Below are 24,092 nucleotides of genomic sequence, written 5' to 3'. Positions count from 1 at the left end.
GGGGGGGGGGAGGGAAAAGAGGAGAGAGGGAGGAAAGAGAAGGTCAGTTAGGATCAACGGTAGGAGGGCTGTGATGCTGTGACACATGTCTATTCTCATAACATCAGTGTCAGGTGTCATTAGAGTGTGTTTAATAGGCCTGCCAGAAAGAGGTCATCAGACATTTGTTACAATGAGAGTATGCAGGACAATGCTAGAAACAGTACGTTGTAACGTTGTTATCCAAAGGCAAGAACATAAACACAATGACATGACATAAGAGACCTTAAATACTACAGCATTAAATAAATGAATGAACACTGACACAGCATAGTAGAAAATGTTGAGAAATATGCTTATTCGCTTTATTGCCAAGATTTGAGAAGGCCGATACCACTCTCAAATCTGTCCATCAAATATGAACCTACAGGAGACAGGAAACGGTTAGCTTAGCTTAGCCTGGAAACCTGGGGAAACAGCTAGCCTGGCTAAAGGTAGTAGCTATTGTCTAGCACATAACACCCTTAAAACCACAACTTGTTTTTACATTTCATTTGTGTTTGCGTTTAGCAAACAAAACATACATTACGCTTTAGAGGTTTTAAACCTTCAGACAGAGCCAGGCTAGCTGTTTCCCCATCTCCCGTCTCTATGCTAAGCTAAGCTAACCATTTAAATGTAAGTGTGGCATTGAACATTTCGTTTAACTTAATTGAACTTCTCCTTTAAAAAACGTAAACTCACAATAAAAGAGTGAAACAATAACACAAATGGGTCCTGCATCCACAAAATGTTTTTCCACACACATATAGTAAAATGAGAATAGCTTAATGCTCAAAAATATTAAATATCTAAACAGATATTTATCAAGAGCTCAAAAACTCACTGCAACCCATGAAAGAGCCAAAACAACAGTTGGAGCCCTTTGAGTCAAAAGCCTGAGAAACTGGACGTGAGTCATGAACACGAGTTGGACCTATAGCAATGCTCTAGTCCTACTCAAAACGATTTTACTTTTTTCTCACCCACACCTACGAGGCTTAAAACACCTCAAACTAGTCACTTTTCATAATTTTCTTTAATTCTCTGCTCCAAAGGAAATGTCCTTGCTTTTCCCTTTTTCATTGTTTTCCTAACCTCAATCCCATTATCACAAACAGGACAAAAATACAATAAAAGAACAGGCAGTCTTGTGACTAAAATCCTCAGACAAACGTTAAGCGCCAATAGGCTGAGAAAAGCAAGTAGATGTTTGGAAACACTCCAAAATGAAATAAAAGAGCTTACAGCTGCTCCCATCACACAAATGCTTCACTCTTTGAGCTTCATTTGTAAGAAGAAGGCACTTGATAGTGACTCTACAAACACACCCTTTGGATTTGAAATCAAGTCTCTATCTGTTAGTTTTATAGTCACAGTTAAAAATGATAATTGTCTAATTGAAGAAGTCCTGAATCCGGCTCACCACCGAAATCTAATCATCTGTTCCGTCGCCTGCGGCTGTTCTGTCCACCAAATTTAACATAAAGCTGTTCCAAAGTTTCTGAGATATCCTGCTGACAGACAGACGGAGAAACTAAACTATAATCTCCTCGGTGGGGGTACAAATTATCTTTGACGTTATCCCTGATTCTAAGGATCATTCAAGAAGATGTGGAGAGAGGAACATTTTTTTAATTACATCTGAGGGCTCTGTGCCTCGAATAATTTAAGAAATTGATCACACAGTATTGGAGACATTAATATGGATTTTTCTCAGGTAGCTGTTTTACTTCGTTGTAAGTGAAAAATGTGTGGCTAAGGACCTTTGGTAAATGAGGCACTTTGTCTTTTCTTTCGTCGCTGCTGTCTACGTTTTCAGGCCTTATTGCACTTTTAACTTGTTTTTTTAACTTAGGGAAATACACCATAGGCACAGAATACTACCGTGTCTATTCTGTGTTAGTATAATCTGTCCAAGCTCTTATCAGTGCTTTCCATACAATTTAATTTATTCTAACACTTTTCTACAGGTTACAATTCTATATAATATAGAATAATAAACATTACACACAGATTTTTCCATTTTCATACTTCATAACTCCATCTATTTGTCTGTGAATCTAAATGACATCTCATGTTGCATCTACTGTTCCAATATTGACCTTAAATTTCCTCTTCTTCCTCTTCCTCTCTGATTATTTATTGCTTTTACATGAAGCAAAAGGCAACAGCAGCATCTCTCACATGGTCCAGATTACACCACTGAGCATTTTATAGTTTTCAGCTACGAATTCAAAAGCAAACATCTTGAGGCAGTACACTTTATGCTGTCTGATGCTGGAATTTAAAGACTCTCCACTCTTAGAAACAGTCCAGTGGAACAAGAACGTCAAGATGCACTGTCTTCAAACATTGCCAACAGGCTGAAATCAATTGTACATATTTTAGAAATTGCTTGATATTCAAAATAAAAAGATGACAATATCTACCTATAAGGCAAATCACCACTCAGCCAGCATCAAGACAACATGCTTTGGTCCGGACAAGGAGATTTATGAACTGATTTGCACTGAAAACAAGTGAAATCATACCATGTGCTGACTTTTTATTTTTATTTTAAAAATAGGATGTGATTTCTAAAATAAATCCTTGGGTGAACAAGTTGAAAAAGACTTCTGTAGTGTGTGAATCAGTCAAAGTAACATTTCCCCAGTGGCTCACACCTCCTGCACCAATGAAAAGCCAAATTCACACTTACAACATCTGCAGGCTGTACTACAAGGCCAGAACACACACACACACACACATTTTCACACAATCACACACACTCACAGACAAGGAGAGAGAAATAGTAGATCAAACATATGGCCTCCAGTTGAATGTGACCACTGAACTTTTGTACTTGTAATTGACAAGGTGATTGACTGAGGCTCTGCACTCTCTCCTTTTGAAAGTAAGCCACAAACAGTCACCTGTGGCCCACAATGCAACACTACAGCATGTCATAATCAATTATTTTACTGCATCATAACTTCTCAGATTTCACCTCTCTCTTGACAGAGGAGAAGTCAATGGCTATAGTGCTTCTCCATCCCTTGCCACAGTGGAAAGGCACAACATGCAATTGTCTAATTGTGGCAAAATAACAATTCAGTTGATCTTTCGAGTTCCTGTCAGTTATTTTTTAATTGAAATTTGAATCGAGCTTCTGAAATGTAGATGAGCTACAAAACAAGCACAGCTAATTAGTATGGAGGAATCAATGAATAGAAAGGAGTGAAGCATGGACAGTGGGTTCACGAAAAAACATTTGAATTATTTCATACATGGACCCACAGGAAGGGAAAAGGTTTGGCGTCTCGCTTCAGGTCCCTTCAATCAGACAAATGACACGTGATGTTATGGGATAAAATCTGAGCTCTTTCTGATTTGGGATATTCACTCGCTTTTTTTTCCTGTACTTCCCAGCAGCCTGGTATGCAGTATGTTGAGCTAGATACAATGTTGTGTCAGACAGAGTTTGCTTTAACAAGGTTTTAAAATACTCCTTTGACTTCTTATTATTATGTATTTATGTCACCAGGCCAGACAGAGGGGCAGAAATGGGGCTGGGGCGGCACAAACATCTCACAAACAGAAACCACAGCACGTGCAAGCAAACGTGGATGGGGTGGGGACAACAGGAAACAACAGAGGAACACACCAATTGCAGAAAGTGAAGACACCTTCATGGGATAATCACACGAAACACTCTGCCCAGTCACACAAAGTTGCAGATATACAGATATATCATGTTTTTTGGAAAAATAATATAATGTAATATGATTCATTTCGGTGGACAGAGACTCGAGGCCATGAATCTGGTCTGTGATGGGGCTGCACTAAAGGGTCACGATAGCCTCCGCTGAGCCTTTGTGCCTGCACAATTTTTATAAATGCAAGTGTGAGGAGTAGAAAGAACATGAAAGGGATGTTCAAGTGGAAAAGATGTGGGATGACAACATTCTGTAAGCCACCAAAAGTACATAATTCATTTAGGGAACAGCTGGCTAAATGATTTTTTATTTTTCCCTGTAGAACAGTTTAATCAATTATTTTTGTTATTTATTAATCAGCTAATTATTTCAAGACTAATTAATTTGGTCTATAAAATATCAGAAAAAAGTGAAAAATGCACCTCATAATATCCTAGGTGATTTCATCAAATGTCCAAGACCCCAAAATATTCAGTTTACTTTAACGTAAAACCATGAAGAGCAACAAATCCTCACATCTAAAAAGGTAGAAACCAGCCAATGTTTGGCATTGGCAAAAACTTAACTAAACAGTAAATCGTATATCAAAATAGTTGCTAATCAATTAATCGCTGATGCCCTAACCCTCTCTCAGTTTTCAGTTTTGTTAATGGATTGCCACTTTAAAAACCCAATTTTAGCCTTCCTGTATGAATAAGTAAAAATATTATTTATACCACAGGAGTGTTGCTCTAACACACATCAGCGTGTCTTTATTTTCTTGAAAAGTCCTAGTGATGCTTATGGAAGCAACACTAGCAGATTTTTATCTTACTTGATGATTAAAAGAGAATAAAAACACAATAAAGTCCAATGGCTTATTTTAATTGTGGTTGATTATATCTACCAGGTGAAATTAAGCCAGGATACGCATTTTAAATTCAGGAAATACATATTGTGGAGTATTGTGAGATATTTTGTACTGGAATGGATGTGCACTCTATTAATATACTCTGAGTTGTTATGTTGTACAGTGGGTTGTTTGGTTATTGTATCTTCAAAGGCTACATGGTAAAATAATAATAATAATTCTGTTGCAAAGGGAAATTGTAAAAGTGTTATGGCTTGCATCAAAACAAAATTCTATAATTTAGTTGTTAGCATCTCCATATATTTTCTTATTTGCTCTTGTTTAAGAGGGAACCGGCAATTTTGATGATTTATCACTGTTGACTTATTCCACTTTTTTATGCATTGTTCATTCTTGATGGGTGTGTCGACTTAAAGTCCAGCTGTAAAAGTAGATGATGATAGATGCTGAGTAAGTGCACTATGAATACGTGGTCATTATCAAAGGGCTTCAGGGAGATAAAGCACTGTGTGGCGTGCTCTCCCTTTCTCCAAAAAGCACCTAAGCCCTTGAACCCAAACTTTGCAACTGTGCAGAGCAAAGTCATGATGCTGAGATATTCACTGGAGGATAGCAGCGTGAGTCATCCACAGCCCAATCTGCACTACTCTACTGTAGGCCATCCTCTCCACCCCCGAGGCTGCCTATTAAGGGCCTGTGAAGCGCAGTGGACAGAATTTCAATGAGCAGACTTATTCTTCTGTCTGTCCGTCCGTACGTACAGGCTGCACTGATACTGTAACGATTTGGCACAAGCAGAAATGCTGAGATGCCGCTTTTCTCTGCTCATCCTCGTCTACCTCACTCTGTCTTTCATTCACTCTCTACGGTCTGCTCTCTATATTTTCCTTGCTCTGCCTTTGTTCCTCTCTCTCCTTCTCTCTCTGTGGGCTCTTTTCCTATTTCTGCCATCCTTAGCAGTTTACAAAGAAGAGTGCCTTGCACCAATTGGATGACTGGTCAGCCTTAGTCAACGTTGTCATTACTGGAACCCGACAGGCCTAATGTTGATTTATACACATCGCTGAGCTCCAAAACAGCGCTAAAAATAAAGCTTGCAATATCCCTGGGTCGCCCGGGGCAGATAATGTACTCCTGCAAACATGGAGAACCAAAGCATCTTACTTTCTAGGCATGAAAGCGCCAAACAGACAAGCACATGTCATTACTGTGACCTCAGCTGCACCAGTATCACATACTATTGCATTCTAATAGATCACTGGAAAATATACCAACAAAATACAGATGTGACTTTGCAAAGAATGAATATATGGATGGCAGTGAGAATAGATGCAGTGCTCCGCTTTGACAAGCGGTGAGTCAGAGTGGTGCATATGTGCAGTACAGTAGGCTGCTGTCAGTGCTGAGTCAAGGGGGATGTCAAGTGTCAGCAGTGGGGTCACAGAGGCCAGACGTACGAGACTTCTCGCTGAACAAGCACATTGGTCATGCCATCAGCTTCTGCTATATGCTGCAAAAACTGTAACTCATTAAACTTACATTCATTTTCGCCAAGCTAGTGGATTGGCATGAGTAAGCAGCACACTAAATAATAATAATCTACATTCAGAAATCAGGCTTTGCTTCATTAAAATGAATGAGTATAATTTTTCTGCTCCATAGCACAGAATTACCTAAATATATCTGTGGGGGGCTGATAGGTTTGTTGATCAATACCAATTACTCAACGATTACCTCACAGGGAGGTGAGACCTCTGGCTTTCAAAACTCAATATCCAACTAGTGCAATTTAAAGCGCTCACAATCTCAACACCTCCCACCACTACTACTCCGCAAAAAGCTCAAAGATTAAGTACTGTACGATGTTATGAGCAATCAACCATCGACCAATTGTTCAGCTATGAAAATGACAGCAACAGTGCTATTACAGTACTTTGCATCATGACACTATCTCTGCACCAGACATTTCTGTTGTATATGACTTTATCTGTGCCAATTACAGACTACCATCACTCAGGGGTACTGGTGGAGTTGGTGTCAGACTTGAGTAGGACATAAGTTGCATCTGTGTTGCTGCAGCTACAGCTAATTACTTAATGTCATTTTAATAATCACATTATAAAGGCTAGTTTGTTTTTGTAATTATACTAGGTATAATATGAACTTTGACATTTAAACACCTTTACTTCAATTGTTACTTAACTATTTATGATGATAGTTTGCCTGTCTGTTTTCTTACACAACAGCAAACCAGAATCAACTATAAACTAAAGAATCTAATGAAAAACAACTGAGTTGTGGGACAAGCATTTGGTAAAGTTTACAGATCCGCTGTAGGTTCACAGTCAAAATGTAGCAGTATCTTCATCTTTGTATTACTTTTAGTTTGATTGATCTTTAGTTTCTGTATTTTAAACTCCTTATCTGAATGAATGAATTTGTAATGAGATTGTAAAACCCTTTGAGGCAAGTTTCTGGATTAAGTTGCACCTGCTGTGACTTATCAGAATTTTTCTCTGACTTGAATATGCCTTTTGATGACTATTGTGTTAATTGCCAACTATGTAGATTTACAATATGAGGTTGTTTTATGTAAAACGCGACACCCCCACACTTTATGTGTCTGTATGTGTGCATTTATCAACTTTGAGCTGTGGAGCGGTTGTGAAAACAAAGGTGTACCAAAGAAAGCAAGATAAATCTGCTTCTTAATCTGGCTTTTTTTTGCACCACTCATCAATATTTTTACATTAATAATTAATTAATAATGTCTATGTGTAATGAGAGAGGGTGCTAACTAACAGAGAATTATCACCTGACATTGCAGCTCTGCTAGCTTTTTAGTCGGTCTGCACTAGACCCCGACCGATTTATCGTTTTGCAGATATTATCGGCCGATATAAGCTACTTGCATATATCTGCATCGGCGTTTCTAACAGCCAATATATGACTATTAAAAAAGAAACAGAGAGTCGGACCCTTCCCTCAGGTCATGAGTGTTGCATTGTCTGCCCATCAGAGGGCGCACTGCAGCTCCTCTGTTCAAAACACTGTAGCACTACAGAACAAAACATCAGCTGACTGTCTACCAGAGCCAAAGTCTCTGCCTGAGCTACGGTGAGTTAGCTCCCTAGCTCCTGGTAGCGCTCACACTCACTGTTCAGAGTGAGTTGTTAGTTTGTCACGTCAATTACATGACTTAAATAATAATAAACATAGCCCTCATCACTTCTGCTCTCCTGAAAACATTCATACCAGACTTGCTAGCCCTCCCGTTTTCCACTGCACTCTCCCAGGTCACAGCATGATGTTTCATGTTAAGTGGTGGAGGCTAATGTTACGCTGACAGAAGTGATTGTAGATTTATTCTGAAACGGTGCGGCGCTTCTAGTGAATGGTCCTCTCATTTCTCCCTAGTTTATTACTTCTAAATATTATTTAACATAACTTATAACCATTGCTAAATTAGCCACAATGCCAATGCAGTGCTAACGTTAATGAGCGATTAAACTAGTGTTTGACGTATTCTAAATATATCTGCGAGCTGCTTGTCTCCAGTTACATGCGGCGTGTCAGAAATGATTAAACCAGATTGGACTTGTGAATAAACGTGAGCTGTACAAGAATCCAACTCTGCTTCCTGCCTAACAAAGTTATCTAACGTTACCTTTTCTTTTGAATGTGAAACATTAGTGTGAAATCTCAAAGTTGCAGGTCCTCCTTGTAGACCGTTATGTAGTATTAGATTTAGGGTTTAAACAATTCATCAATTAAATCGATTAATTCGATTAATTCGATTACTAAAATGCATCGACGCAAAATCTTTGCATCGAGGCTTTGTTTAATCCATATAACTTTATAGCACACTGTTTCGCACTGACATTTATTACTGTCGCACATCGAGCTTACCTGTGTTAATCCAACGTGATTATAATGGCGCTGTTTGCAAAGTCGAGGAAGAGAAAGAAAATAGTGAGGGACTTGGTATCTTGGTATGGTCTCAACATAACATTTTAGGGATGATCTTTGTTTATGTTACGCATTTCTTATAATAAAGGGAAAAAACAATATAGCCCGATATATTAGCTATCAGATTTTAAAAATCTCAAATCTCGAAATCGGTATCAGACTTAAAAATCCCATATCGGTCCCCATATGGCTCTAGTATGCACCCACCCAACCTTTTCTTAGACTCAGGGTGTCTGATACCAAGTACCAATCCAATAGCAGTTCTAGCTTTTTACGATCTTTAAATCTGTACACTTCACTGAGAGCGGAAATATTTTTTTATGCAAGAAGAACATGAGGCCAGGGATTACTATGACACTAAAACGTTGGTGGACCACAACGACTCAGTGAAGGTTAGTGAAAAAAGAAACACTGAATTTTGATATCGACAAAGAACTGTATTCACATCATGGCTGATACCCAATCCACTTGTAGCAAATACTGATCCAGTGTATCAGATCAGTGCACCTCTAATCCGCATACTCAGCACCAAATAGCTGACAGAAGTCAGTAACTAGCTGGTGAACATAGTAGAGTTATTTAGCAGTTAAAAAGTCTGATTTAACTCAGGAGTTGGTGGCAACCAAAACAAATCTAAAAAGAAACACAACTCCAAATAAATGAAAATGTTGGTCCGTATCTGCTGGATGTATAAATAGGCAACAGTTACATACATAAAATATACAGAAAAAATATGTTAGGGTTGAAGTTTTTCTGCTTCTTGTGGAGTTTTTCTGCCTCCAAGTGGCCAAAACAATTAATTTATGCAGCTTTAAAGTATATACCCACAGATTACACTGACTACTGCTTAAGTATATTATAATATACATAACATATCCCTTTGCACTGAGCACTTCCATCAGCACTTCATCAGTACTATACCCACCTTCCCTCAGAACTGTATGTACCTCCCCTCCATATTATACTCCTTTTCTGAGAACTATACGCTCTCATAAGGGCTACTGCAGAGCTGAAATACAGGCATCTGGAGTAAAAATTTACTTCCTAATCAATAGCCATAATGTCTTACTATAAGTGTACAAGACTTGCGTTTCCACTCAACAGTTTCCCCTACAATACAAAATAAAATGTGAGGAAATGTGTCTGTCTACAGATGTGTGTGCCCACATTTAAGAGTGGTTTTGTGCTGTCTGTAAACCATGTAAACCACAAAAGAATAAAACTGCTCTTCCCATACAGTCCTTACAACTGTATGAATCCAGGCACAAGCTTTGATCTCTTTTTAATTTCCCCTACTAGAATGAATCCACTCTGAAGAAGAGATGTTCAACGAGATGCGGTGAGGGTGGGGTAAAAGTGTGTGTTTGTGTAAATGTACATGTGTGTATGTGTGTGTGACAGAGAAAGAGAGAGAGAGTGGGAGAGGTGGAGAGAGAGTATTCTCACCTATCAGATCATTCACCCAGCCCTCACGCGGCACGTCCCGGGTTCCCCATTGCTCACCCAAAGCGTCCACACGGCGTCACTGTTGCTGCGCTGCTAGCGCCTTGAATCCGCCCCCAACTCCACCACACAGGAAACAAGGTTACTGCCCAAGAGATGTCACTTCCGAAACACCCACTCCCGCTCGCTTGCTCGCGCTCGCTCCCTCACGCCCCCAGCCTATTGCCATGACAACCGAGAAAAGAATAGAATATAAGTGAGTGTTAAAGAGACAGAGGGATCAGAGAGACAGGGAAAAAGAGGGATGGACAGCGAGAGACAGAGAGGGGAGGACAGAGAGGAAATACGGGGAAGAGTGAAGAGGAGAGGAGGAGAATGGACAGAGAGGGAGAGAGAGAGAGGTGAATGAGTGGGCGGGGAAAGGATGGATGACAGAGGAGAGGGTGAGAGATTGAGAGAGAGAGAGAGAGAGGAGGCATGTGGTGGGACGTGATCGGGGGAAAGGGAAGAGGAGAGAGAGGTGTAGATGCTGTGGATGCGTGAAGAAGGAGAGAGAGAAATGAAGTGATGAGAGACAGAGAGAGGGAAAGAGGGAAGGAAGGGAGGAAGGAAGGAGGACACTTTTTTGGGAATAGGGAGCCCACATCTTGTTCCCATAGCAACACAGCCATCCATGAAATACTGACTTGTACCTCCCTCTCACTCTCTTACTCTCTCTGTTTCTGTCTCTCCATCCCTCCCCCTCTCCTTTTCTCTTTCCATCTCTAACTATATATACACACACACCGTGAGCGTAAGTTGGCACTGAGTATGCAGTAATCCAAGCTCTGCAACATTGTCAAACACATCAAAAGGTACCAAATATACCATCAATGTATCGCTCCGCAGGAATTAATCTATGATTTTACACTCTCAGTAGCCGTATCTTGTATAGGTCTTGATTTTCTTCTTCCTAATACAAGACTCACATGCCATATGTACATTAAGAGACACTTGGTCGCTGTAATCACTCCTCCTCTCCATACTGGCTGTGAAGTGATCCATTCCTAAAGCAACCACGCTGTAAAGGCGGGGGTATGCTGGAATGAACTAGTTCATACCATGTGTCATTTGAACCGGTCTGAGGGCAAAAGTGTTTATATTTATTCCAAATGGCCACACTAAGGTCTTGGGGGAAAATTATGTTTCAGAGAGGGGGGATACAATAAATCATACAAAAAGGTAAAACAGGAGTCTTCAAAGGAATTTATGGTGTTCTCGTAAAAAGAGATGGAGGTAGTTGTGAGAAGAATGAAAAAGGAGAGCTTGAGTGAAGCTGAAGTTCAATTTCAGCATACTTTTTCACCTCTGCAGACCTTGTCAATCGCTGTGTGAAGTTGGCGTGATTGTCATATCCGGAAAGTTATACAAATTTTCCATCGGAGTCCTACCAATTCTATTGTCAGAAAGGTGTGTGGGGGGGAGGTTTCTCATACTGTTCCATGATCTAATAAGCAATTTGAAGCATTTTGACGCTTTAAAATGGAACTCGGTTTATTTTACTTGAAATCAGATGTTGGAGAGTATTGCTGCATTGGAAAGAAAGAAAGTTGTATAAAGCATTTGTGGCTCCAGAGAAAGCTGTGAAAAGTCTGATAAATTTCCAGATTGCCAATTGGAGTTGGAAAGAAGTGAGTTTACCAGACCTCTGTAGAAGAGACATGGGATGGGGGTCATTCATCTGGGAGTGGTATAGGACCGGAGTGAACGCTTCACATCTCTGCCATAGGCTAGCGACTCTCTACATTACCCGCTGCTAGCATAACATACACAAATCTCCAACAGAACTGTAGGATTGCATTGTGGGTAATGTAGGCACCAGGTTTTACAAGGAAGAAAAAAGTATGGAAGAAAAAAGGTAAAAGCTCAGCAAAGAAACATTGTCTTAGAAAATGCAAAGAGGAAATCTGGCAACTGAAAAGACCACAATTTTGGAAGACACCAACTTAATTTGGCTAACTCAGACTGGGTGATCACACATTTTAGCTTGAGGTGAACTCGACAAGAGTTGCGTTACTGTATGAAGGGATTGCTTGTGAGAAGGTATGATTTCCCATGATTATTTATTATCGACAACTATTTCACCACCAACATATGGCATATGAGTGTTCTATTGAGATAGGCACGAATAAATCTAAACCATCCATCCTTACAAGGTAAAGGGTAACTTGGGGTGTAAAGATTTACTGTAGGTGTCAGCTCCATACATGGCCTGACCTCAAGATAATAACCAAAATGCAATATGTCTAAAGGGGGAGGGGGGATCGATGTGGCCATCATCCCGCCATGAATCCCAATGAAGTCCAACTTTCAACACTAACTCCTGGCAGCCTCTTCTCAAAAACCTCCCTCCCCTTTCCCATCCATCTCTCCTCTCCTCCTTCTGCCCATCTGTTTCTCAGCCCCCTCGCCCCTTCGCTCTGGTTTCTTCTCCCTGGATGTAGCCTTTTCTTTTATACCCCTCTGTAAACCTTTCATCTCTCTCTCTCTCTCTCTCTGCCTTTCTTCCCTCCCTTTTGTATTTACACTGTTACTCTTCCTCACTTTCATCCTCAATACTCCTCTATCTGGGAAAAAAAAACTAAATTATTTGTCCTAGAATCCCATTTTTACCATTCACCTCTCTCCTGTTTCCTCTCACTCCTCCATCTTCTTTCACACTTAGTTCTTCTATTTTTATTTCCAGATCTCTGTGATGTTTTCTCTGCCTCTCCAAATCTAAATTCAAATGCATCTACCTGACTTTTAGTCTGATCTCTCCTTGTCTTATATGTGGCCTTTACCTTCTTTCTCTGAATATGTCTTGATTTCCCCGCCAAATTAAAATTTTTGTATGGTTAAAAGATGAAACTTATATTGGCCGAGAAAAACACATAGGCACACATATTAGGATTAACAGATTGCTAATAATAACTACACAATGAACAATAAATACAAATTACTCCGTCTGATCAACTTTTGTGTATGTCGGTGTCAGTATTGGGCAAGTTACTCAAAAATTGTAATATAATACTTGTTACTTATTACTCATTAAAAAAGTAGTATTATTACTTTACTTATTACTCAGCGATAAAAGTAACTAATTACGTTACTCGTTATGTTACTAGTTAACACTTCCAGTGTTTCATGACGGGGGGGTTCTTCAGCAGATGCTTCAATAAATCAGATGTAGCATTGTTCGCGGTTGAAAGCTTTTTGCTGCTCGCACAGAGTTTACAATAGACGACAATGTTCTTTGCATCTTAGACTGTGACACAATAATGGCAGCAGCTACTTACAGCTGTGGAAAGAACGCCTCTCTCCCTCGTTCTACATTCCTCCTTTAGTTTTGGCTATCATGAAAGTCTGGTGCCGCTGAGCTGCCGCACAGTCGTGGATTTATGTCAAGGATGGTGCGTTCAGTAACGAGTAACGCAGCGTTACTTGCCTTAGTAACTACTAATAATATTATTGTTTTAGAAAAGTAATTAGTTACACTACCAGTTACTGGGAAAAGTAATATTATTACAGTAAAGCGTTACTACCCAACACTGGTCGGTGTTTATCTATGTTCATCACTTGTGTGGAATGGCAACTGCAGCGAGTAGTAGCGAATTTTTTGTGGAATTTGTGCATTTACTTGCACAAATTCCACATCTGTGCGAGTAAATGCAAACAAATTACATGGACATCTTGAGGATGTTTGCGCTACTACTGGCTGCAGTTGCCATTCCACACAACACTCAGTTGAATCCTTTGAGGAAAACTTGACCATACTGCATGTAAAATGGTTATGCTACACGCCTGAAATGAAAATATAAAGAAAACAAGACAGTGAAATGTTTGATTTCATTGTTAAAATGAATAAAAATGTCTCCGAAACTGAAAAGTGCATGTAAAAGAGACTATTTCACTCCATGTAGTGAGGTTTTCCCCCAAAATTCTGAATGGGCTGGACTCAACTTAAAAGTAAATACAGATGAATGACAGGAACAGCTTGAGACCATTCAGGCTTTGGCCAATAGCAAAGTTGTGTTTGCCTGTTATAGCTGTACAGTAGCCTTCTCTCACAATCTCCCTCTCTCCTGCTCTCTTGTTCTCAGTCTCCCACTCGCTTACACTCACTCCCACAACTCTCTCTTTTTTGCTCGCACTCACTCGCTCATTCTCTGTTCACATCTCTCCTTCACTTAGCTAATGTCTTTTAACCATAACTTTAACTCTCCAATCCTTGCAATGGCTCTATCAAAATGTCAAGCAAATCTTTTCTTGCAAACTTTTAAAATGTCACAGGCACAAAATGTGACTTGTGTGTATTTTCACCAGGTATATGGGCTGAAGCACATCCTGCATTTCCTGCCTGTCGATAAACATGAGGAAAAAATATTCCTTTTTAAGAATCCATTTGTCTCTGTCAATGTTGTCCATATCCACAAACAAAACATACATACATTACAGTAATGTAAGAGCTAACCGTCATAGATACAAAGTAAATCATGGGAGACGCATCGGATATTTCTGTAAGGTCACGGTGAGCAGGTATGTACAGATCTGACAGTGTCCAGCCTGTCTTTGCGCTGGTGTACGCCTACACTGAACAACACATTGTGGGCTGTTCATGCCAAGTCTATGCCATAATCAAGTCATGATTCACATCACTTTTTATCCATATAAAAGGTAAAACATATATTATATATTGTGTAGATATATATATATATAAACCTAAAAATAGGTTTAAATGTGTTAAAAAAGTTTTTAGATATTAATATAAAAGGTATTTGGTGTGTCATAATTCACAAATGCTGCATGGATGGAAACTCTGCTCACTCTCTCTCTCTCTCACACCCTGAGATTTTTGCTCTTACACTCCCTCGCTCTCATGTTCTCTCCCATAACTCCCCAGTCCACCATCTTTTTATCTCTGACTTTAGATCTCTCCTGCATTTTGCTCTAAACAGTCCGACAGGTTACATAGGAAACTCTCCAGGTTGCTCTGTAAAGCCCTTTTCACTCACGGTGTGAATAAATAAACACTATGGGCGGAAAATGAGATGCTAGACATCTCTCTCTGCTGCTGCTGCTGCTACTGCTTCATTCAGAGGTGCAGTCCTGCCTCTCCACCTAGCTGTGAAGGTGATATTCAGTGTGCTGAGAGGGGAAAATAAAGATGAATGGGGAGAAAGCGAGCTCTGAGAGTGTGTGTGTGTGTGTGTGTGTGTGTGTGTGTGTCTGTGTGTTTGTGCGTGTGCGTGTGTGCATGCTCATATAGACTTACAAGAATATATCAAGTAATAGCACATAACTGCGTGCAGTTTTAATTTCTTTTAACCTGTTTTATGTTGGCAACCACAAAAACGGTGCTACTGTGTGATGGCTTATTAAAACACTACTTATTTCCAGTGGGCACCCCAAAGTTCAAACCATGGAAATACTCAGTCATGGTTTTTTGGTAGTAGTAAATTTCTCAGAGGCAGAGCTGCACGTGAGGCCACAACAATAAGCAAAGCCACTGAAACACAATTTGGCTAAGAAACATGACAATAGGGCTGGACGACATGGTCAAAAATGTTATCACGATAAAAAGTTTCATATCTTTCGATATCGATAATTATCCCGATATGTTTCAAATCATTTTTTCTTTTGCTCCAGAGTGGAATTTGAAGAAACCTGATGGTTAATTGTGGTTTAAACTCTTCTTTATGGTCAACACTTAAGGCCCAACAGGATCACTTAACAAATCTGAGGTAGAACATTCAAAACAATTATGATAAAATCTTAGTCAACAAATATGCATGAGTAAAATGAAATAAAAGCTTTTCTTCAGTCCTTTTTCTCAACAAAATAAATATCTTAATAAAAAAAAGTCCTAATTCATGTGTGATTCAAGTGAATAAAATCAAACATTTATTGAATATTTATTGAACATTTGTTATATTGTTATTGAAAAAAATTATATTGTGATAATTATTGTTATTGTTTTATTGTCCAGCCTTACATGACAAAGGGCCCATTTAAAAAGTCAAAGTGCAAGAGACAAATAAATTAATGTTACAAAGCTTGGGAAAATTACTACAAACAGAAAAACTACGATCAACATCTTGTCCTGTTTCCCAAGAAAGATACCCGCTATGTGTGTGTGCTTGTGAATGATGTGTAGGCCTGTGTGTTTGCAAAAGGAAGACTGTGTACTAAAACAAATATGCCTTCCCAAACCACATTAACACTACCACGTTTACCGTAGAAGCTATATTTCAACCTTGAAATGCCATTATTATGGTAATATAATTGTTAAATATTATTTAAAATCCAGGGTGTCCGACTCTCTAAGAAACTCTTTCTGTGCATGAGTTGTTTGGAACAAGTAACAATTTGCCTGATAAAAGTTCCTCAAGCAAAACAACATAACTTTTCTCGTTGCTGACATCTGCAGGTGCCATAAAGCACAGGGCAGAGATTGAGAAAGCAGAACTACTGATGTCAGGGAGAGGTTTATAGATGCCCCCGTCCTCTAGTTAAACTGCCGCTGGTTCTGTTTGACTTCTCACCTACTATCACTGAGCCATAACTCATACTGGGTTTGCTTTGGACAAGAGTAACATGGTACAGTAAGCCAATATGTAATCTCCTCCCATGGTAATTGAATGGATGGTGCCAGATATTCTAAACCCCTTATCATTAAAGTGGTGTGGTGCACTGAGCTTTTACGACAACGGCTGTATAATGTATGCTTTCTAACCCCACTGTTTTACCAACTGCAGCGAAGATATTGCACCATAAAATCACAAAAATGTTGCCTTGCCATGTGTGCCTGCATGTTGATCCATTCAACATACTTTGTGCCACTGATTCATGAATGTAGCCCTCAATCATTTTGTATTGAGGTGCCCTAGTTGGTTATAGTAGGAGAGAATTAAATTTTAGAAGTTACCTAGGTTGCACTCACACTTAACTGTGGTGGTTGCTGTGTCCTCATTTAGTCTCTACATGCAAATTCACGCATTTGCATGTGCTATAACTGTGTGTTCAAATGCTGTGTGGAAATGCCTCACACCTGTTGTACCCCTTTAAGTACTGGACACACAAAACTGTATATATTGGATGTTGAATCTCTGTTATGCATGTGTCATGCTATAATTTCTAAAGCAGGACATTAAGCTAAGCTGAGCTGAACCACAACTTTGGTAGCGCAGTGGCACTTGCAAGTCATGCTCCCCGTGCCCTGACCCCCGTGTGTTTTTGTTTCTCTCTTTGGTGTCACCATGCTGATTGAAAGCGGGTCGAGCCAAGCTGTCCCTAAGAGATAAAGAACAATTATAGTCATCTGTCCTCAATCCAGAGATAGACTAGGAACTGTGTCATTGTCTCATTACCCAAAGGGTTGTCACTGAAATGTCTAACTCATAACACACCTCAACTCATGTTGCCTCAGCAGCGTCTGACAAACAGCTGGCCGACAAGCAGAGGAAGTGGGTGTAAAAACCACACATGAAAGGAATATTTTAGACCGAAGTAGGCTGATATACTATATTAAGTAATTGTAGTAGAAGTTCTTCAGAAGTAGAAGAAGAAAAGTGCCAGTAATAATATCAGTACCACCATTACTCATCATTCACGTGCCATTTAACAACAACAAAAGTCTGTGCCACATGCACTTAGTGAACCAGTTGTCTAGCTGTGTATCTTGAGTCCCTCCTACAATTCATCAAATTGGGTGACAAGGTCACAACAATCATTTTGCAGATTTCATGATGAAGGATCCTTCCTTACTAAAGCTACACAACAGACATTTACCTTTACAACGTAATGTTTTTTAAAAATCTTTTTAACTCTGCAGATATGCAGATGTGCAGATATTTTGTGTAAGCAATTTTTGTTCTACAATATTAAGCCTTAAGGAACCTACAAAAAAAGAATTTCATTAGTCTGGGTTCAATCGAGTTTTAGTAACCCCAAGTCTAAATACTATTTTAGAGCAATTTTGCGAACAACACTGAGGACAAGATTTACTAAATCTTTTGTGCCTCCTTTCAAACACATTCTGTCACAAGAATTGTGTTATTTATTAGTTATTTACAGGTGCACCAGCCTGGATGTGCAGTTTTCAACCTGTATTCTATACAAATTTAAAAGACAGCACTCTAACTGGGGCTGCCCTGATTTAATTAAAAAACATACCAGTACAGTTTATGAGAAAAAAAGAGGGCAGTGATAAACACTGAAATTAACGCAAAATCTGACCATCTGACAAAAATTAGGTTACTGTGCAATATTTCTGAGGATCTATTGACAGAAATACAATATAATAACCATAACTATGTTTTCAGTGCTGTATAAAGACCTTATATAATGAGCTGATATGTTTTTTATTACATTAGAATGAGCCATTTCTATCTACACACACCGCGGGTCCTCTTACATGGACGTCGCCGTGTTGCGCCGCCATGTTTCTACAGTAGCCTAAACAGACAAACGGCGTTACAGAGTGCGTTTTGTCACTACGTTGAATACGTATAAAGAAGAACAACAAGTAACATTAGTAGAACAAGCGAGCCAAGCTGCAACCCCTCCCCTCCTCTCTCAGCAGAGAGATGCATGAGAGAAGCATGCACACACATGCGGAGCGGAGCTAGTGGAGTGTAGATTACACAAGTTGACCATAATTATGCCCGTTACTGGAAGTAAGTGCAGCAAAAACAGCAGTACTAGTAAAAGGCTGATACTGCATCAGTACAACAAGCAGGAATGTGCACCAAGTGATATTTTAATCAGCTCTGTCTCATCCACCGCAGCTGTGTTTTGGTTTTACACAAGCACATGTGCAAGCTCGGCTAATAGCTAGTTATAAACAAGCTAAATCCTGCTGTCTGTAGCTTGTTTAGCTGAGATGCTATGTACCTTAAAATGTAGCAAATCCTTGCAAACTCAGCTGTTTGCTGAGAGAAACCAGCTCCTCTCTACAGCAGCAGCAGAGGGAGGAGGACTGAAACTGAAACTTCACTCAGTATTTGGATGTCAGGAATATAGTTTATTTTATATGTTCCATTTGTTTCCAGGGAGATATTGATTTTATATTGTTACTTTGCTGATGTAAACTTTGCTGCTCTGAAAACAGTTAGTTATAATAAAATATTAAATTTGATTACTGTTTACTTAATTTATTCTTTTTTAAATAACATATTTTTAAAATGCAATTATTTACTAATGAAAAAACAATAAGAGTATAAATAAAGAACAGAACCCATAAATAGTATAAATAAATAGTATCAAGAAAATTCTAACAATATAAAATAAATACAATATAAATGGCAGCTGGTAAAGACAAGGTTTATGATAATTTATCATTAGGTCCATCTCTGGGATGGATCTCTAATTCATTTAATTTACTATTTATAAAGTTTAAACATGACAATTAACTTTAATCTTGTTATTTTCAACAAAGTTTTGTGTTGGAGTTTGTGTTATTCTAAATTTTGACACCAAGATTAAAAATTTTACAGCAAATGTATATCAGTTCCAAATATCGGTCACCGGTCTAATTAGTTACTAATAATCGGTATCGGCCTGGGAAAAAACATTGGTCGATCCCTAACATGAATGCACCGTGAGCAGCTGGTTGCAATTTGCAACCCTCACCACTAGATGCCACTAAAACGTTCACACTGAATAATTAAACATTTAAAAGTGCAGAGTGAGAGTTGCAGTTATGGAAGGAAACTTGTTGGATGCACTCTTCTCATAAGACGCAGACATTGCAGTGACATATACACATTTATTGTGCACCTCGAGGTATGTTTAATAACTCCTGTTGCATTAGTTTAAAAAAAATCTTTTCTCAAAGTTTAATTATGCATAACCTTGGTAAACCTTGTTTTTGATTAGTATTTCAACTATAATTACATTTTGATTCTATTCCGAGTTTGCAGATGTCTGAACTGCACCTTGTAGGCTCTCCTTCACTCAGTCTGCCTAGAACTCCGTCTGAATCTCTGATTGCATAAAAAGCTGCTGTCTTAGTAAATCAGACTTTAACTCAACACAGGCAAAACAAGTTAATTACAGTCAAATCTGGCACTGAGAGCTTGTGATTTTTTTGGCATGAAAATCAAATGTTAAGGTAGTGAATATTCATACAAACCACCTGATTTGCAGTTTCAGTCAAAAAATGTGTGTTATCATCTTTCCAAAACTCATATCTATCAGACCGTCATTTGTTTGGCAGTAGTGAGGTGAAGACCATAGGACCAACATGGTTCTTTCCACCTGGCCCATCTCTCAGCTGAATGAGCAGCCAGCATTTCTTCACTGGCAGGATGCTTCAGATAAGAGCTGCACACTGAGCTCATCGTGCTCTTCACAGATAGATACTTTAGACTGCATTAATTCCACTAACATGTTGATTCTATCAGCTGAAACGTTGATGGACTTAAATGTATCTACTAGGAGCATTACAAATAAAGCGTGCCTGGACTTATTATTATTATATGTGGACTAGCCTGCTGTACTGAATGCTTGCTGAGCACGTTTTTTTTTTTATCAAACTTGACCAGCTTTGCACTGTTAAAATGATAATGATGTCAATTTAGGCAGCTGACATTCTATATTGACATTTTACTGTGCTTGGGTATGGGCTTCTGGTATAGCTGAAGCTTTCAAAACCACACACTGACAGCAGCCTCTTTGTTCCTCTGTGTACCATGAGGCCTTCCTTGTACAATTTCTTGTCCGGGTCGATATACAGTACTGTGGAAAGGTTTTAGGCAGGTGTGGAAAAATATTCTTAAGTGAGAATGCTTTTTAAAATAGACATGTTAATAGATTATGTTTATCAATTAGTAACATTATTAATATTCGGGGTGACCCCCCTTTATCCTTTAAAACAGCATGGCAACAAATATTGATTTGCCTCAGTATTATAGTATTAGTATAGTATTAACTCGGCTGGAGAGAGCGTAGGGCTCTAAATATTATCAAACTGGAAAGCAGCCATTCTCAGAGCCATTAAAGGAACATTTATTTATTTTTCACCAAAAGTTATATCATTATCAAGGCTGCAACTACTTATCGGTGAATCTGCAGATTGTCAATTATCACATAAGTGGAAGAGAATAAGCTGCTGGAACTAGGGAATGTTTAGCATGTTTGCTTAAAAATAACTTAAATGATTAATCAATTGTCAAAATGATTTGTAAATTAATCAATTAGTCTGATCACCAAGAAAATAATCAACAACAGATTTTTGACTAATCAACAGATATGGATATTAGGAATGCACCGATCCGATACTGATATCATGGAGGGAGCTAAAAACAAGGGGTCAGCAGTTTGGAGATATTTTACACTTGATAAGCCTGATGCCTGATGCCTTAAACATAAAATATTTTTTTCCCAGTCTCTTCCTCATAGTGAGGAATACAGCTTATTAATTTTACACTGGTATCAGATCTGTACTCGGCATCAGCCCAATATCCAAGTCCCAGGTACAGGTATCCGGACAGAAAAGTTGGATCGGTGCATCCCTAATGGAAATCAAGGATATGGTCAGACATACTGTGATTTTCCACTTGTCACCTAGCTATTATGGTAATTTTGTAGGCTATAAATTTAAGGGTTCATCTAAAGTCCCTCCAAGATTCACAAAGGAACCATCAGGATTGATTAATCCATCTGGCAGTGGGGAGTTCCTGCTGCTAATCTGAAGGACTCCCTAAGATGCATCAAAGCAGAGGTGCAGATGTTACATGCATTGACAGATCCACATACACAACAACAGGCATCCATGTCTATTAAGACCTGTAGAACTTCAGTGTCCTCTGTGACATTAACCAGGGTGTTTTGACAGCTTCCAATCCACAGTTCTTAGATATTCTTCATGGCATACAGTCACTGCACTGTCACTTCCCATAAAAGCTCATCAGTGCACATACTTCAAAACTCCATTAACTACGGGGCCTTCAGAGCCCTTGGTGTATGAAACAAAAATGTTTTTACACATACAACTGCCAGCGGTGCTAACACATTCGCTCATTCTTCACAGCTCACTTTTCAGCAAGTACATGGTGCATGAACTACACATGCACAAGGATACAAACACACTGTGAGAGTGTGCAAAATATTCAGAATACCTTCCTGATACTGAGCTTTCACCTCTTTAACCTGTCTCCTCTGCTTTATCCACAACCACACTCTGTCATGGCTGAGGAAGATTTGTTGTAGTAGATGAAATTAATAATTTGGAGGGGGGATGGGTCACATGATTCATCTGGTATGTCTACTGTATGGAAAGAGCAGGTGTTCCTATTTTCTACACATAGCGATCATCAATCAAAAAACTATGTGAGACGCTCTGACATTTGCAAACACACACATATTCGCACAGACTCACTCACACACAATTATATGAATGGACAAAGAGCAGCAGTTAAGCTGCGAGAACACAATGTTGAGCTCACAACAAATGCTGAAGCTGAACAAAGGAGGTCCTCTGCAGCCACCTTTACATAAGTGCTGTAATTCATGACCTTTTCTTTTTAATTAGAGAAACAGTGTGAGAGTATTTGTATCATCTCAGGGAAAAAAAGCCCCATGTTTGTTTCATTGCACTCACAAATTATTTATTTCCAGTTGCTGCTTTCAGCAGTCTTTTTGTGCCAGAGGATTAAAGAGTTTCTTTGCACACATCTTTTTATGTGTATGTCCAGTTGATGCCGGGTCAAAGTAGAAAAAAACCCTCCTAACTTTGAAAGTAGCACTGGGCAATATGGTTGAAATCAATATCATGATTTTAAAAAGATGCAATGCAATTTACTTTGTTCCATTATATAAATCAAACCTCTACATTTAATAAGTTATTTATGTTAGGCCAAGTTTTCCTACTATTTGCTTGGTATTATTAATTTGGACAACATCATTTTGTCAAAACAATATGACATTATTTTAAGAACCTGACATAAAATGGCTTTTTAGCCAAGCACTTCCTTACAAGGCTGTCTGGCTATTTCATTTTTTCCTCTTTTATTTATTGTTTCTCTTCAATTGTCTTTCATTTATTTATTTATTTATTATTATTATTGTTATTATTAATAATAATAATCTAGCTTACTTTTTTATATTTTAATGTTATATCTAAATATTTAGGTTTGCATTAGCAGAGTTGGATCCATTGGTTCCATTTTGGATCAGTTCCCAGGCAGCAAAATACTGCCCTTGGGGCAACAAATCAGTTATCGAACCTTTTATCTCTCCTTGTTATTTTTTATTAGCAAAGACCAATGTTGAAAACATGCAGTTAACATTAGAAGGCTTTTCATTTATAGCTTTCACCAGTTAAGATGACCAACACCACCAGCAGTAGATTATATCAGCTGCAGCTAATTAATGTTAAATCTGCAACAGCTACACTGAAATCTTTGTTGGCTAAGCCGCTAACTGTAATCTGTAAAGATTGCTTGTGAGTGAAAAGTGTGTGGCGAAATGGTCTAGCTGATCGTGTCACATACAGGAGAGTCTCCCTAAATTTGAGATGGTTAAATATCAAAATCAAATATAATTAAATATCAAATAAACGTTTTGACCTCATAAACCTCATAGCTCAGTCAGAAAAATCACAATTTCCCAGAGCCCAAGTTGTCATGTTCATCAACGGTCCCAGAGATTCAGTCAACTGTCAATTTTTTTTTTTTGGCTTAATAAAATGGTTATTAATGTATATATAATGCTACTATGTTCACCAGTTAGTTGCTAACTGTGTCTGTCTCTGCCAGAAATTATGCTACAGTGGTAACAGCGAACCAAACAGCGCTACAGAGCTAAACATTGATTTGAAACTCACTATAAAGCTCTGCAAAGCAGAGGGGAGCTACAGATTCAGGTGATAGTTCCCTGTTAGATCATCACTATGAGCAACCCCTTTGTCACCTTGTTTTCACATTGTCTTTTGATACTTTTTATTAAAAAAATATAAATTATAACCCTTTCAAAGTGTAAATAAGTTGTTTCTACAACACTTCTGTCTATGAGTGCCAGTGTGTGTGTATGTGTGCTCTAGCACAAGTTTAGGCCATCCTGCAAGTGTGTAAGATATCAGCAATCCCTTAACT

At 38.7% G+C, this 24,092-nt stretch overlaps 1 protein-coding gene across 1 annotated transcript in view; it reads right to left on the bottom strand.

The window, feature by feature from the left end:
- syngap1b (synaptic Ras GTPase activating protein 1b) overlaps positions 1-24,092 on the bottom strand; it is a 149,192-nt gene that overhangs the window by 112,937 nt on the left and 12,163 nt on the right. The gene's annotated exons all lie outside the window — the stretch shown is intronic.

Source organism: Micropterus dolomieu, linkage group LG03 (genome assembly GCF_021292245.1).
Source record: "Micropterus dolomieu isolate WLL.071019.BEF.003 ecotype Adirondacks linkage group LG03, ASM2129224v1, whole genome shotgun sequence".
In the NCBI taxonomy this organism is placed as follows: domain Eukaryota; kingdom Metazoa; phylum Chordata; class Actinopteri; order Centrarchiformes; family Centrarchidae; genus Micropterus; species Micropterus dolomieu.
Note: the sequence above shows the minus strand (reverse complement) of the source record. Positions and strands in the feature narration are given on the sequence as shown.